This window comes from Ambystoma mexicanum, chromosome 7q (assembly GCF_040938575.1).
Source record: "Ambystoma mexicanum isolate Mex_15411 chromosome 7q, UKY_AmexF1_1, whole genome shotgun sequence".
NCBI lineage: Eukaryota > Metazoa > Chordata > Amphibia > Caudata > Ambystomatidae > Ambystoma > Ambystoma mexicanum.
The window spans coordinates 183,398,296-183,416,558 of record NC_090941.1 but is presented as its reverse complement, the minus strand read 5'-3'; positions in this window follow the sequence as shown (position 1 = coordinate 183,416,558).

Genomic DNA, 18,263 nt, shown 5'->3' with positions numbered 1-18,263 from the left:
TCAGAACATTGGTACCGGCTCCGTCATTCAAGACTCTCACCCTACAACTCGTTTCTGGTGCCTCATGATGTGTCTTTTTGGAGTAAGACTCTTGTACTGTGGAACAGACACTCTTCCTACAGGTCGGTCTTCAGGGAGCCTGGAGAGGGGCCTGGAGAGGGGCATACTGTCATGCCTGCGTCATGGGCACATCCATTTATGCTCCATTTGGACTTTGCTGCTTAATGATTATTGTCAACTAACTACGCATACCATAATGCACCTGGCCGCAAGCATTGTTTCCTGGCCGTTCCTATTGGTTTTCTATGGAACTACACCCCCCAGAAGCCTTAGAGTCTGGTCCTGCTTCCACCAGCCCAGGAACAGAAAAGGAGGTGGCCGATTGCCTGCAGGTGTGATTCGCCAGGTGAAACCAATTAGCCTGCCTCTGTGCTGGGCTAGGCAGTATAAAGGCTGCTGCCTGCAGTGGCTCAGCCTCTTGCATCTGAGAGTCCTTCCTCCACCTTTCGCTTCTGACTATGGATCCTTGTTTGCTGTTAATCATCACTCCTGCTTGCACCCTGCCTTGTAGCTTGCTACACCCTGCTGCCTACAGCCCTAGCCTTTTGGGCTCCCTGCCTTGTTGCTTGCTCCACCCTGCTGCCTCCAGCCATAGCCTTCCAGGCTCCCTTCCTCACAGTCTTGCCCTGCCGGGCTCTCCACATTGCAGCGGATCACGCTCTGCTGCCTTCCAGTCTCCGCCCTTGCCCTGCCGGGCTCTCCTCATTGCAGCGGATCTCGCTCTGCTGCCTTCCAGCCTCTGCCCTTGCCCTGCGGGCTCTCCACATTACAGCAGATCACGCTCTGCTGCCTTCCAGTCTCCGCCCTTGCCCTGCCGGGCTCTCCACCTTGCAGCGGATCACGCTCTGCTGTCTTCCAGTCTCCGCCCTTGCCCTGCCGGGCTCTCCACATTGCAGCGGATCACGCTCTGCTGCCCCTTCCAGTCTCCGCCCTTGCCCTGCCGGGCTCTCCACCTTGCAGCGGATCACGCTCTGCTGTCTTCCAGTCTCCGCCCTTGCCCTGCCGGGCTCTCCACATTGCAGCGGATCACGCTCTGCTGCCTTCCAGTCTCCGCCCTTGCCCTGCGGGCTCTCCACATTGCAGCTGATCTCGCTCTGCTGCTTCCCAGCCTCAGCCCTTGTCCTCTGGGCTTCCTGCTCGGCAGCCTGCCTCACTCCGGCTGCCTTAGCCCTTGTCCTCTGGGCTCCCTGCTCTACAGCCTGCCTCACTCCGGCTGCCTTAGCCCTTGTCCTCTGGGCTCCCTGCTCTACAGCCTACCTCTCTCCGGCTGCCCTAAACCCTTTTCCTCTGGCTTTCTACCTTACCGTCCTACTCCTGTGGACTTACTCACTACTTCCCTGCTCCTCGGAGCTCTCTACCTTGTACCTTACTGTCCTCTGCTATCCTTTCCTGTTACTCGACTTTCCCTTCTATACCTTCTGCTAGTTTGCTATCTCCTCCTTTCCTGGATTTGTCTGTAGTAACATCTCTTGTACTGTTTGTTGACCCTTTTGTTCAGAGCTTGTCTGTTGGTTCCCATCAGTCAACCTCTGCCCCTTCCTTTGTCTTGTTTCTACATTACAGACACCCATAGCTGCTGTTCCAAGTCATGAGCAAACAGCGTGGGACTCTGTTATAGCAAACTGTGCAGAAGGCTAGAGTATTTCCAAGGTTCGTGGAATACTCTTTTCCTATTCTGCATACACCCCAAGAGGGTATTCACTCTGTACCTTTTCCCTTGCTACTCTTCCCTACTCTTCGTTCTCTTTCCGTTCTGCAGTGTGTGTACTTGTCTGTCCACTTTATTTCAGCACCCAAACTCTTCTGGGTGTCTTGTGCCACTCTTATTAGAGTGCCATCCTTGACAATTGTGCATTCATGTGACAGTGTGGTGCTTTGTGGCATTTGAAGGCATCCACTGTGTGTTCCAGCAGGGTCCATTCAGGCTTGTCTCGAGTATGTGTTTTGCTTGGGGTCCTGACACATATGCTACTCCTGCTTCCCCTTTCCATGGGCTTGCAAGGATGGCTCGGTGTGACAGCATTTTATACAGGGGCATTGGGCTTCCATCATATCTGTGGCCAGCCTGCAGTCCTACTTGTGTGTACACTAGTGGATATTCCGGACGGCTTCTCCAATGCATGTCTGCACTTCATGTTGGTGAGTATTCTGTTGACTGTGCATTTCATCATGTTGCTTATGATTTTTTTATGACTTAACTGTCTATGTTCATGCACTTCCAGCTGTAGACAGTACCATGCACCTTTTGGCTGTGTAACATGTAATGTTGCATTGGGACATTTGGCCTACAGTGATTTTGATATGCCACATCAATGCTGAATGCTGAGTTATCCTTGTGACCACGTGTTTCATCGGCTCCCAATTCCTTGCCACCCCTCCTTTGGCCATCTTGCAGCCCTGCCTGGTGTTTTGTTGTGCATTTTGAAATATGGCCGCATTGCTTTTGACTTGACTGCCCTGTTTGTGGCCTGGCCCTGCTCGCTCCTCCCATTGGTTGCACTTGGCCCTTGAGACTATCCAGGTAACCAGGAGGCTGGTGATAGCCACCACTAACAAAAGCTCACAACGGAGGCCCTGTGTACCCCTGTCCACCACAGTACACCACCCTTCTAGATCCCTTGATTGTCCCCCTGTCTCCACCTGCCCCGCCAGTCCCCACCTGTCTCCCTTGCCCCCTGCCAGTCTCCACCTGCCCCTGCCAGTCCCCACCTGTCTCCCTTGCCCCTGCCAGTCTCCCTCTGTCTCCCCCCTTCACCGTCACACCCCCTCCCCTTCTGCACCCTCGTCTTTCCCTATGTCCCCTGTGTGTGCTTTCTTTCCCCCTCTCCCCCTTCCTGCCTTTACACCTTGGCCCCCTCCTCCCTTCTCTCCTGGCTCTCCCTCTCCATCACCCTTTCCCCTCCTCTTTGTCCTCTGTCTGTCTTTTTCCAGCACTACCCCAATTGCCATCAGGCATGGTGATACGTAGCCGCTTGTTCTTTGCAGACACTTCCCCCTCTGCCTCCGTCCATCCACCCCCCACCTTCACCTTTTTTAGTTTTATTTTGGCACTTACTTTTGTCATCAGTCCCTCCACCACTGATTACAGCTCGTCTGTTCCCCCTTTCACTTCTGTGTTTCTTCACCCCTCCACAGCACTATTTTGATTATTCATCGACCTTCCATTGTCTGTCACTTGTTTTGTTACTCTCCTCACCTCTTCCCTCCTCTTCACTCACCCACCCCCTCCTTATGTGACTCTTGCACTGCAACTACTGCCGTCAGGCATAGCAATGTTTCTGCTACTTTTGTTTTCCCACATTCCCTCCCTAGACTCTCCCTTATTGTTACAAGCACTTGAACTATCTACTTTGATGTGGTTGTTATTTTTTACAATCTGGCCTGTTTGAAGGATTTATAGGAATGTGCTGTTATTCTCCCTTGTTCCCTCCCTCCTTGAGGCGCTTTGATGCACTTTGTGTGTAGGCCGTATATGGATTTACAATCAATCAATCAGTAATTGATCACTGTCTGCCATTGTCAATGTGGGGTACTCTGTACATGATATGTTCTGCTGGTCAATGGCTGATCCTATGTTGGGTTTGATTTTGAGGTGTCAGGGGATTGGTGTGGTTTAACACACAGGGGGGTCCTTGAGTGCAATGTGCACATGTGCTGTGTACAGGGCACGGAGGCTCACTTCGTTTCACATGCATGTATTCGATGTATGTCCCTACTGACACAAACACTTAGGCAACGCCCCCCACACCAACTACGGTGACACCATGCACACACGTGCACCCAGATTACCTTCTCAGGCATGCTGTGTCCCTACAATCCATGTTCACTTCCGATTCATTGATTGTGTACATGTATCACAGGGTACTATTTTGTTGATTGTACTTATTTTTCATGATGCTCAAGGGGTTTCACTCCTGTGCTGACTCACTGTGCTGTCCGTTGAGCGGTGTGTTGCTGGGGACACACACGCAGCACACAGTGTTTGTAGTGCCAATTTGCTATTGTCCAATGTGCATGGCAACAGGTATTCTGACTTTTGTTGCTTGCACCACTGGTGGCATGCATTTGTGCCACTGTTTTCAGGGTGTGAGGTTTTGGTCAGTCATTTCTTCAGATTCCATGTCAGGTGTAATTGTCTGGTGCCTATTTACATTTCTCACTTGGCACTTCATGACTATTGTGTCATGTGCTGTGCATATGCTTTGATGTTTTGCCGTTGCATACCATGGCATGGTGTGGCAGACCGGGGTCATGGGGGTTGGGAGGGTTTGAGTGGCATACCAGTACTTTCATGCCCTGTTTTGCAGGGGGGTGGGTGGGATATGCACCTTTCATGTGCTCCTTTGGTCCCACAGGATTGGTTGTGTTTAAGTAGCTAGGGAGGCACACAATGTGGCACTTCCGTGGACACATTCTCAGGGTGGTAAGGTTGTGACAGTTAACTGTCCCTTTCTCATCATCGATTGTCACCTGGTATGTGCCAGGCCTGTGTGCACTCCGAAGGGGTTGGAGTTTAGGTGTAAAATGTGGCCATAAGCTGGGTACGGGCTGCCTCGCCACATGCCCTTTCCCCTCCCATGCGCAGCAGCCATGCGTGTGGTTGGGGATGTGGGTGCACTACCATGTCCACCGATACACCACGGCATGTTGCAACGTTGTGCAGGACACATGCTGCCACAATGATCCTGCACACTACTGTGGGCGCATATAGAAGCTGTCCACGAGAGTGATCAATGGAGCAGAAGCGTGACTTGACCACTCGGAATGTGCGCTCCACTATGACCCTGGTTGCAATATGGGCTGCATTGTATCATACCTGGGATGGTGTGGTGATGTTCCGTATTGGGGTCATCATGTAGGTGCTCAGAGGGTAGGCACTGTCCCCTGGTAAGGTGATAATGTTTGTCATTAGTTGGGCTTGTGTATTTGTCTGTGTGTGATATGCATGCATGTGCACAGGCATTTGTACTCACCTATGAGCCATGTGTCGCCATGCTTCCCAGCTTCCAGGGCCCGGCTCAGGGTGAACATTCTGAATATGAAACTGTCATGGGTGGACCCTGGATAGTTTGCATACACAGAGGTGATGATTGCCTTGGCATCGCATACAACCTGCACGTTGATGGAATGCCAGTGCTTGTGGTTGCGGTAGATGTTTTAAGTGACCCTAGGTGGACGTAGGGCCACATGGGTGCAATCTATGGCACCAAGCACTTTGGGGGAGTGTGCCACCCTGTAGAAGTCCTGGACCACGGCCTGCCTTTCTGCGGGTGTTCTGGGCATGTATATGTGCCTGCGGACTGAGGGGCGCGCAGTGATGATTGCCAACGCCTGGTGTAGGCAACGTGATTGTGTGGGCTGTGAGAGGCCCCCCACTATGACAGTTGTCTGCTGAGATGAACCAGTGGCCAAAAAATGCAGTACATTGAGCACTTTCTCCAAGGGGCTAAATGCTTGGGAGCACAGGGTGGGTGATGTGAGTTCATCCTCCCCCTCAGTGACCAGCTCTAGGATGATATGAGGTGGAAACCTATACCTGCCATAGACCTCATCATCAGGCATCCCAAAAAGGCTGGTCCTGGGCAAGAAAATGCAGGGCCTGGCTAGTCTCCTCCTCCTGCGGTGTCCCACAATCACTGATGTGAGGAATGGGACATTCATCATAGCTGTATATGCTTGATTGTTGTTTGCACACACTTTTATGCTGTGCAGGGGCACTTCTGCCTGCTTTCGTGTGGCGGACGTATTTGTGCGTGTGCGTGTGTTTTGACGTGCGCGGGTTTTCCCTATTCAATTCCATGAATACGTGTTGTTCACTAGCGTGTGGGCATTGCGTGTGTTTCCCAGCAGTACTTCCCACATTACACCTACATTTTCACGCGTTGTTCTCCATTCCCCGTGTTCCGTCCCTTTTTAGGTGTGTGCGCAAGCAGTTGTGTGCTTTCCCTGTCGTGCACGCGTTTGGAAAGTCGCAGTGACGTGTAAGGTAAGCGCAGATTAGGCGCACATCCCGGGAAAAACACGCGCAGGGCCTTCCATGAAAATTGTTTACACACACCTATGCATTTACACTCACTAAAATATAATCAATGAGCGTATCTCTTTTGGAATTCCCAAAGGTAATGTTAGCAGGGGTATCTCGATCAGTCCTCCCATTAGATACTCTGAGGCCCAACATTATTATGCTTTTTTCTTCCTTATACAATAATTGGTGTACCGTCTTTGATATTTTAACAATGGTCTGAGGAACACACTATAGATCGTCATCCTCATCTGTTGGGACATTTAACAGTGGGAGAGGTGCATACTGCAGGTTAAGATCCACTTCTACAATAGCATTAATGTTCTTCTTGTATGCTTTGGGTACATTACAGGCATTAGTCAAATCTTCCATTATTCGTATAGTAGTTATATTAGTACTTGCTTAAAGTCTACTTTAGACATTGACTGAGAGAATCGTGACATACTTTTTAAGCAATTTCTAAAGGGCTTGAATATATGGTAACTTTACTTCTTTCTTCTCTCTTCAGTGGGCCAAGGAAGATTTTATGTAAATAGCCAGACCACCACACAGTCTACCCTCTTTGCCTTTCATGTTTACAATAACCCCAAAAGTAATGCAGACTGATATTCTCAACTGCCCATGTCTCCCGCAGGCATACGCTATCCATTATATCTATATATTCTCTCCAGTCCTCATCTATCAGATCTTTTGCCATCCCTGCTGGATTCCATGCCAGGATCTTTAAATAATCGATGTGTGTACTACATAGTGCTGGTTTACTTCTATCAGAATTTGCAGGGAGATGCAGGTCTTGCCATTTAGTAATCACTCCTTTGCCTTCGCAAATGTGGCTAACCATTCTCAGGTCCCCTGCATCTACCTGCACATCATGTGATCTAGGAAAACCTGTCAGACGGGCAGTCTTTCGATCTGCAAAATTGTGTTTGCCAGTCAGTGGGCCTTTCATTACTCTCATACACTTCCCTACCCAATTTTGGGGCATTTACCATATATACAACATTTTGCTGTGATAGCTCTGATAGCTGTTTATTGTATCTTATTGTGCTACCTAAAGGAGACATATCATTTGATTTACCGTTATCCCTTAGGTTGGATTCTTGTTGTAAGGGGTAATAGTAGTAGAAAGGTTATTTCGGAAATACAGAAAATTCCCATAAAAACATCAGCAATAAAAACATGATTACAGATCAATACATATAAATAAGTTCCAGCACCATGATAACCATGAAAACCTTCCCAAAATACAAAAAGCAACATTTCAAACAGTTTTCAATAAATATATTTTTTTTAAACATGACAATATACTGAATCCCTCCATAGCAAAAAGCACAGGGCAGGTTCCTACTGAAGGAATCCTTGGTCCAGAAGTGTGGTTTTAGCTTACGATCCCTAATAAGCAAAAAGGCTTTGCAAAACAATACAAAAGGGGCCAGGTCCTCCTTGGGCGCATCACAGAAAGTATACAATTTATTTTTATCACCGTTAGAGGAGGCTGCCACCACTGCTCTCAAACGAATGCAATGAAAATGCACCCCAGTGATGCTTTGTTCTGTGCCCACCGCAAAAACATCTGGAGGCCTGGACCTGTAATGATTGTATGCTTCCTAGTAACAGCACTTAGGATCTCCAATTACTCCCCTTTACCATGATATGCTGGAGTACCCTTAATTTTGAAGACTTCAGAACCTTGTTTGACATAACCTATTTCGTATAGAACATTGAGCCAGATCCACTTCCACCAGTATGGCGTTTACCTGCTTAAGCCAGGGGATCTCCAAATAAGTATCCCTGAGAACCAGATAATTCATTAGCTCATGGGTCAAACGAGCTTTGCTGTTCCCGCAAACTCTGAGCCAATGACTTTCAAGGACGGACTGTAATAATATCACTAATAAACCTGCAACCCAGTTCCTGCTGCACTGCAAAATTTGTGGCCACTCGAGTAAGCCCCAATACACTTTTGCTAAAGGTGTTCTGCACCACCTGGATGGGTTCAACATTACTATATCTCCACAACTCCATGCCATACCTTGCAACAGGGGTAGTCCTGAAATTTTTTAACCTCTTCCCTTCTTGATCCCTATGAAAGCCTCTATTTATGACTTAATTGGTCTCGGAATATTTATTACCTGTTCAGAGTTGCCACACATATTCTGTCCTGGTCTCTATGTATTTCTCCCAAGAGCTTGTCTTATACATTTTTTATCCATTAGCAGGTTACCTTGTGTAGAGCATTCAGAAGCCAGCTCCATAACACTGCTTAAGGGTGTAAGCCTGTTGGTGATTGCCACATCCTTTGCAGTTCTAAAAACCTCTTGCCCCTCCCCCACCTGAGACAACAGCACTACTTCGAAATAATTATCACCATTTACGTTCATATGGGCACAATGAAATTCAGCTGGGAAAATATGTGTCTGATCCCCCTCCTGACCCTCCAGCTTATTAATCTTAAATTTGGCTCTGTGGGCGTTTTCTAATACTTGATATTTTAATTCTGTAACTCACATCAATTGCCTAGTTGTTGGTTGCTTGGTTACTTAAGCATAGTGTTTTTCCTTGTAGCTCAGTGCATCAGAAGAAGACTGTTTTCCTAGGTCATGTTACAGAACTTCATTCTTCTGAATCAGGATTTTAGGCACCTTAATTGCATCAATCACCACATGTGGTGTCTTTATACTTGGTACTGGGGAGAACATTTTAGTGGCCTTCCTTTTTTGCCATACTAATTTGATTGTCCCAGACTTTTAGAACTTCTAAAATGGTATGAAAAAAATATAAAACACATTCAGAGAGAATATCATACAATAAATTGGTGAATAGTAAAAAGAGATACATTCGTTCATATTACCTGACTGCACCGTGCACTGGTCTCCCGGTCACCCTCTGAATTTCGGGCCCAGGCTCCTGCATGTTCAGTTGCCCTTGCACTGCCTTTGGGCTCCCCAGCACGTAAGGGTCTGTATCTGCAACCCTACAGTCCCTTCTCTCTGCACTTATGAGCCACCCGCTGGCTGCACTTCTGAGTTAACTGCACTTCCCCCTTCCCCTCCCTCTGGCACTTCTCCCCTTCCCTCTTCCCGACACTTGCGAGATGTGAATGACACAAGGCCTAGTAAGATCATTATTTTGTCCTCCCTTTGCTTCCCCCTCCTTGTTTTGACCTGCCTAGAATCATTTGTGTACAGGTGCATTTTAAATGCCACATCATATCATACCATTATCCCCTCAATTCTAAATACCCAGATATCTTTTATTATGCAATCATCCACAAAGGGGGAGGTTCAAACACGATCTGTTTTAGTCAATCTACCCTCCCCTTCTAGCCAATCCTCACTGGAAAGCTAATCCCTTTGCCATTTTAGGCCATTTAGACCTGTACATCATGTGTTAACTAGTGGAAAAGCCAGTTTACACGGGCTAATGTGCATAAAGGAAGACATGTTCACAGTGTAAATATATTATGTGGTGTATTTTAACATAATTTATGTTAATAGAAATAGAAAAAATGTGTGAAGGATCTTGCTCCTTTTACATGTAGGAACAGTAACCGCAAAGAGAATCACACAGAATCCATTGAAAGTTTAACATAGTACATAGTACATAGGCCCAGAGCAGCCGTTTGCAGTCCTTTCCCCCCCGCACCCGCTTCCTGCTTCCTAGCTCCCTCCCGCCTCCCGACCCGCCCCTGGACCGTGATTGGCTGAATCACTGCACTGAATAGAGTCTAACGACTCGTAGCCCTCCACCTGCTCCTATTGCGTACCAAAGACGGTGAGTGCATCACATCTGCTGCGCGGCCCCATTTTGTGTATTTTGGCCATCCCGCGAGGCCCAGAGCAGCCATTTGCAGTCCTTTCCCCCCTGCACCCGCTTCCTGCTTCCCAGCTCCCTCCCGCCTCCCGACCCGCCCACCACCCTTCCAATTGGCCATCCTCCATCTAACCCAGACCATTACCGACCGCCCCCAGGGGAGCCCTCTGCCCGTGCAGCCCCTGCGGCTAAGGACCCAAGGCAAAGGACGGCTCATACAGTGGAAGGCGCCTGATCGTAACTGCAGGTATCCGCAGGAGAAGCAAGAAGCCAACAACAAGTAAGTGTGGCAAGGGCAGGGCCAGAAGCAACTACTTCAGGCCATACTACCCTACCACTCATCTAACAAAGCATCACCACCGTAAATTCATTATATTTGCATTCAGTAACTCTGTCCTTTGCATGTTAAAGTTGCATTCACAAGTGTGTCCAATAGCCTATGTGTGTATTTAGAAGTTGTGCCCAATAGCCTCTCTGAGAAAGTTGCATTTAGAAGTTGTGCCCAATAGCCTCTCTGAGAAAAGTTGCATTTGAAGTTGTGCCCAATAGCCTCTCTGAGGAAAGTCCAATTTAGAAGTGTTCCCAATAGCCTATGTGTATATTTAGAAGTTGTGCCCAACAGCCTCTCTGAGAAAAGTTGCATTTAGAAGTTGTGCCCAATAGCCTCTCTGGGAATAGTTGCATTTGAAGTTGTGCCCAACAGCCTCTCTGAGGAAAGTTGCATTTGAAGTTGTGCCCAATAGCGTCTCTGAGAAAGTCCAATTTAGAAGTGTACCCAATAGCCTATATGTGCATTTAGAAGTTGTGCCCAACAGCCTCTCTGAGAAAAGTTGTACTTGAAGTTGTGCCCAATAGCCTCTCTGAGAAAGTCCAATTTAGAAGTGTTCCCAATAGCCTATGTGTGTATTTAGAAGTTGTGCCCAACAGCCTCTCTGAGAAAAGTTGCATTTAGAAGTTGTGCCCAATAGCCTCTCTGAGAAAAGTTGTATTTGAAGTTGTGCTCAATAGCCTCTCTGAGAAAGTCCAATTTAGAAGTGTACCCAATAGCCTGTATGTGCATTTAGAAGTTGTGCCCAATAGCCTCTCTGAGAAAGTTGTATTTAAAAGTTGTGCCCAATAGCCTCTCTGAGAAAGTTGCATTTAAAAGTTGTGCCCAATAGCCTCTCTGAGAAAGTTGCATTTAGAAGTTGTGCCCAATGTGTGTATTTAGAAGTTATACCCAATAGCCTCTCTGAGAAAAGTCCAATCTAGAAGTCTTCCCAATAACCTGTGTGTGTATTTAGAAGTTGTGCCCAATAACCTCTCTGAAAGAAAAACTGCATTTAGAAGTGTACCCAATAGCCTCTCTGAGAAAAGTTCCATTTAGAAGTGCCTATGTGTGTAGTTAGAAGTTGTCCCCCAATAGCCGCTCTGAGAAAGTTGCATTTAAAAGTTGTGCCAATAGCCTCTCTGAGAAAGTTGCATTTAGAAGTTGTGCCCAATAGCCTCTCTGAGAAAGTTCCATTTAGAAGTGTTCCCAATAACCTATGTGTGTATTTAGAAGTTGTGCCCAATAGCCTCTCTGAGAAAAACTGCATTTAGAAGTGTACCCAATAGCCTATGTGCGTATTTAGAAGTTAGGCCCAATAGCCTCTCTGGGAAAGCTGCTTTTTAAAGTGTACCCAATAGCCTACGTTTATATTCAGAAGTTTTGTACAACAGCCTCTCTGAGAAAATTGCACTTAGAAGTGTGCCCAATATCCTAATAGTCTAATATCATCTGTATAAGATAGAATCTAGTACCGCCTAATAGTGCCTAATAGTCTAAAATCCCTTTTATCCAAAACTTAATCTAGGGGTAGACCTAATACCACCTCCGGTGTACAGTCATATCTAGAAGTGTACTTAATAGTACCTAATACCCTAACATCATCTCCGTGTACAGTTGAAGCCAGAAGTGCACCCAACAGTCTAATATCATCTCGGTGAAAATTGAACTTGGAAGTGTACCTAATAGCGTGCTCCCACTGAATTTAGAACTACAATCAGAAAACCCTCCTAAACTCCACCTAAAAGTCCAACTAAAACCATACCTGGAGCGTTGCTACATTCAACTTCTCCTTAAATAGCCTACACATATTCCAGCTTATTGGAGGAATGCCAGCCCACTAAAGAAACTCTACCATCTGCGTAACTATGCTGTAGCTACAACTAAATAGACTGCCTAACTTGCATAGCCTAGGGTCTAGCTACACCCCAAAACGGACTAATATCTATAAACTATAAAGCCCAATAAACTTAAGTTTCAATTGAGACCACTCCTAACAGCTCGTACTAAGCATGAGTGCACCCACTCCAACAGAGTCTGTTGGAAACGACCACCGTGGACTGCCCTCACTTCCCAGTGTACCTTTTGCCCCATACCCCCCTTCCCAAACCACCCCACCCTCCTTTGCAATCCCTACTATTCCACTCTCCAAACACCAAGCCAGAGGGGCACAATGGCGAGCCAACCACCCTAAAACCACTCCGCCCCCGAACCCCACCACTGGCCAGCCCACGTTAACCACGCCCTCTCCCCTCACTATCTTAGTGGGCACACCTTGCCCAGCAAGCATCCACCTCCCGCCCTGCCCACAAACCCCCACCACCTTCCCCCCCGAACACACCCCTTCCCGTCCATAAAAACTGCACCCCTAGCCCTAGCAAGAACTGAAGCCGCATCCCTCTCCCCCTCTGACCCCCCTTCCCTCTCTCATACTCCAATCGCAACAAGGCAACTAAAGAGGAATCGCACCTGGTCCCCCTCAATCTCTCAGCACTCCTCGCCTCCCCTGTCCCGACCCACCTCCACTTTCCCCCAGTCACTTCCATCCCCCGTAGCTTCCCCTGCCCTGAAACCCGTCTCCCTCGACTTCTCATCAACTGGAATGGAAACTCCTAACCACCCACACCCCACCTTCAAATCCCCTGAACCAAATCCGATCACCTCAACTCACGCAGCCACCCAATTCCGCCCGAAGCCCGCCAATCCTTCTGCCCGGCCACTCTTCCCACCGATCATCACCCACCCCCTCCCTCCCCAGCTTCCTCTCGCTCCGCCACTACCCCTCTCCGCCCCAGCCTCGAGACCAACCTCGTCTGCCGACGTGAACTGCATCCTATTTAATGCCCGATCTGTAGCAAAAAACAGATTCTCCATCTTTGACCTCCTCTCCTCTGACAATCCAGACCTGGTTTTCATCACGGAAACTTGGTTCTCCGATGACTTCGCACCAATCGCCAGTGAAGCCTTCCCCCCGAACTACTCCCTCATCCCACTGAACCGTCCCTCTAGAGGAGGGGGAGTCGCATTGGTCTACAAGTCTTTCTTCCACGCCTCAATCATCGACAACCAACCTTCCATTCCTTCCTGCAAATCACTCCTCGTTAAACTATCCCTCTCCCCGTCGCTCTCGCACAGCTTCCTAATAATCTACAGGCCCCCAGGCTACGATAGACAATTCGCAAACAAACTCTGCGACTCAATCGCCACCCTTCAACTAAACCATCCCAACCTCACCCTCCTTGGAGACTTCAACATTTGGCTTGACATCCCCACCAACACTATGACACACTCTCTGGTTGACGGTTTAGACGCAATTAACCTCCAAACCCACATAAATGGCCCGACTCACTATAAAGGACACACTCTTGATGCTATCTTTAGCTCCAACACCCGGATTCATTTAAACCCCCCCACCCCCATCATCTGGTCCGATCACTTCATTCTCTCTGTCGCCATTCACTCACCCGACCCCAACCCCGTACTTGAATCTGAACCACTAAATCTACGCAAATGCTGGAAAAAACGAATAATCGTCCCTGGCCTAGCCAACGCTCTCCTCCAATCTCCACCACCTACCTGCCAGCTGACTAAACAACTAACCCCCGATGCCTTTGACTCATGGCTCAACGCATCTCTGATGCCGCTCACACCCCCTTGTAAGCCATCTTCCCGCCGTGGCCTTTTCCCCATAGTGTTCACTCCCGAGTTGAAGACAACTAAACAACTATATAAATACCTAGAACGCAAATGGCAGAAAGACAAAACCAAGGTGAACAGGACCATCTTGGCCCGACACCTCTATCAGTACAAGGCCAAAATCCGGAAAGCAAAAAAAGCCCACTACAACTCCCGAATCGTAAACTGCGAAAACCCAAGCAAGGAACTCCACAAAATCATCTCTGAGTTCACCAAACCGGCTTGCACCATGACCGTCTCGACCCCCTCTCAATCACTGTGTGACTCACTCTCCCTCCACTTTTACACCACGGCTCTCGAAAGAACAAATACTCTAGCCACCAAACTGCCTCTCCAACATCCACCAGGCAATACCCCCCTTTAGCGGCCAACCCCCCAACAGCGACCACAATGCAACCAACGTTCAAATTTTTTAGTCCAATATCACCAGAGCAATTTCATGAACGTCCCGACCCCCTCTCAATCACTGCGTGACTCACTCTCCCTCCACCTTTACACCATGGCTCTCGAAAGAACAAATACTCTAGCCACCAAACTGGCTCTCTCACATCCACCAGGCAATTACCCCCCCTTTAGCGGCCAACCGCCCAACAGCGACCACAATGCAACCAACGTTCGAATCCTTTAGTCCAATATCACCAGAGCAATTTCTCAAACTTCTATCTGCCCGCAAACCATCTGGCTCCCCGCTGGACCCTTGCCCGGCCACAACCCTCAAAGAAATGTTTGCTTCCACCTGCGCAGGAGAACATGCAAGATCCATCATAAATGCCTCCCTTTCCTCTGGTATCTTTCCAGACGCATTCAAAACGGTTCATGTCAAACCACTAATTAAACAACCTTCTCTCGACCCTCTCCAGCCCAAAAACTACTGCCCCATCTCAAACACCAGATTCCTTGCAAAACTCATTGACCAAACCGCCTACTCCCAACTAAATGCCTTTGTCGAAGCCAACAATCTCCTAGACCCTGCACAATCAGGTTTCAGAGCTCGTCACGGAACCGAAACCACCCTAACCTCAATCTGGGATGACCTTAAAATGATGGCAGACTCCGCGGGATGCGCGGCACTAATCCTTCTTGACCTATCCGCCGCCTTTGACACAATTAATCATTCAATCCTCCTAGACCACCTCCACTCCCTAGGAATTCGTGGAACCGCTCTTAAATGGACAGCATCATTCCTCAAAGATAGGTACCAAATAACGACACTCTCCTCCTATACCTCCCAAGCCCGACCAGTCGACACGGGAGTCCCACAAGGAGCATGCCTAGCCGCACTCCTGTTCAATCTCTACTTGATCACCATCCTTCCAATAGTTCGTTCACACAACATCCTGTGTTACAACTACGCCGACGACACTCAACTAATTCTAAAACTAATGAACTCAAACCCCAACTGCCGACCTGACCTGGCCTCCTGCCTCCTCGACATAGAACTCTGGATGACCCAAAGCCACCTATTGTTAAACCCCTCCAAAACTGAAATCATGGTATGTGGCAACTCCGAGCTTCTTCCGCAACCACTACCCTGGCCACCCGCCATGGGCAGCTCACCGACCCCCTCCAAATCAGTGAAAATTCTTGGATGCATCCTTGACTCTGAGCTAACACTCTCGCGCCAAGTTAACAATGTCTCAAAATCCTGCCACTACCACCTTAAAACCCTTAGGCGCATCTTTCCATATCTCTCCTTTCCTAACAGACTCTCCGCGGTCCAATCAATTGTCATGTCAAGACTGGACTATGCAAACCCCCTATACCTCGGTCTCCACGCGTACCAACTGAATAATTTCCAAAGGGCGCAAAACGCAGCAGCCAAATTGCTGCTTGCGCTCGGCCCAAGAGACCATATCTCTCCAGCCCTTAAGACGCTGCACTGGCTTTCAGTAGCCCGAAGGGTGACTTTCAAAACATTATGCATCTCCCATCGAGCACTGCATAAAACTGGACCTCAATATCTTCAAAACAAACTAAAACCCTATCACCCCCCTCGGACCCTGAAATCAAGCTCAGCCGGCCTCCTAGTCATACCTAAGACAAACTCAGTCAGATTAGGCGGATCATCATTCTCAGCCTTGGCCCCCACGCTGTGGAACTCACCCCCACCACATCCGCCAAACTGAGGATCTAACATCTTTCCGCAAACTGCTGAAAACCTGGCTCTTCCCCTAAAACCAACCAATAACCAAACCAACCCAAACTGACAGACAGCATCTCAACGACACCAACCCTTCAAACTACCTGAGATGAGAAATGAACAGCTTATAACCCGCATATAAACTAGAAAGACAAACAGAATTAAACGAGCAAAGTAGATCAAAACAGTGAAGTGGATAATAAGAATAAGTCATATGGAAACAGTAAGGAGATGTAAACTGCTGAAATGCACATAATGCGTGAGGAGGGAACAAAGTGAATAGCATCAATGAAATAGTAGAGTGGGGCAGCGTGTAGAGTGGGGGTGCGTTTAAAGTGGGGGAGCGTGTAGAGTGGGGGAGATCAGAGAGCGGATGAGGCCATAGAGCGGATGAGGCCATAGAGCGGATGAGGCCATAGAGCGGATGAGGCCATAGAGCGGATGAGGCCATAGAGCGGATGAGGTTAGAGAGCGGATGAGGTTAGAGAGCAAATGAATTTATAGAACAGGTTACTGCATACTAACGAATGACTCTAAGGGACTGATAAGTGCATACTAATGTTGAATGCATGGAAAGCATGATCGCATAGAGTGGATGAGTGTGCGCAGCTGGTGAGTGCAGAGAGCTGTGAGTGCCGGGAATGGGTGAATGCGGGGAGCGGATGACTGCGCACGCATGGAAAGAATAAAAGTTCATAGAACGTATGAAAGAGCATGTAACCCATCATATAACCCATCAAATCCCACCCCACGCTTACTCTCTTCTTTACACCACCACTCAACTAGAACACAGGGATACTGTGACACCATTCGGTATAACTGTTCTCATACCAACACCACTCACTCACTCCCCATCACTCTAAGTAAACACTGCTGGCTAAACACCCCCAGCCAGGCGTTCTCCTCAGGCCTAACGCAGCCACACTTGGTTTGGATAAATCCTGCCAGAACGAACACATACCCTGATCGCAACCACCACACCTTCCTCTAAGAAGCAGCTATTAACAGAAACCGCACCAGCTGCACACATTCCCGGTGCGCACACGTGCCGTTGACTCTCCCTACTCTCTATACTGTCCTGAACTTCGGTTCCCTAGGGCGTTCAACCTACCAGCGCCTTCAGACCATACTAATGATATATAAGGCGCAAAATAACATAACATAACATGTAGAGCGCATGAGTGTGGATATCGGATGAATACGAAAGCGCAGAGAATGTGTAGATTGCCAGAGCAGATGAATGTACAGACCAGGCGATTGTATAGAGCGGATGAGTGTATGGAGCGGATGAACGTATGGAACGGATGAGCGTATGGAGCGGATGAGTGTAGGGAGCGGATGAGTGTAGGGAGCGGATGAGTGTAAGGAGCGGATAAGTGTATGGAGCGGATGAGTGTATAGAGATGATGAGTGTATGGAGCGGATGAGTGTATGGAGCGGAAGAGTGTATGGAGCGGATGAGTGTATGGAGCGGATGAGTGTGTGGAGCGCATAAGTGTGTGGAACGCATGAGTGCGTGGAGCGCATGAGTGCGTGGAGGGCATGAGTGCGTGGAGGGGGATGAGTGCGTAGAGGGGGATGAGTGCGTAGAGGGGGCTGAGTTCGTAGAGGGGGCACAAAGCAGATGAGTACCTGGAGCGAATAAGTGCCTGGAGCGAAAGAGTGCCCAGAGTGAACCGACGTGTTGCGTAGAGTGGACGAGTACGTAGAACAAACTGGCGCAGACTGCATCCAGTACTGATGAGTGCATAGAAAGGATGAGTTTGAAGAGCTGCTGAATGCGTATAGCATGGGCCAGACAAAAGCGCTTGCATGGGGCAGACAAGAGAGCATGCGTGGGGCAGATAAGAGTGCATGCGTGAAGCGGATAAGTGTGCATGCGTGGGGCGGACAAGAGTGCATCCGTGGGGCAGACTGGAATGCGCGGGGTGAACCGGAATGCGCAGGGCGGACTAGAGCGCGCGGGGCGGTTCAGAATGCGTGAGTGCATGCAGCAGACCAGAGTGTATAGACCAGACGTGGGTGCATGGAGCAGATAGGAGCACACGGAATGGACTGGAGCGCATAGAATTGCATGACGTATATAGTATAGTCTGGAATGCAGAGAACGTTTGAAAGAGCATATACCCCATCATATCACACCACCACGCTTACTCTCTCCTTTACATCACCACTCAACTAGAACGAAGAGATACTCTGACACCATTCGGTATAGCTGTTCTCAT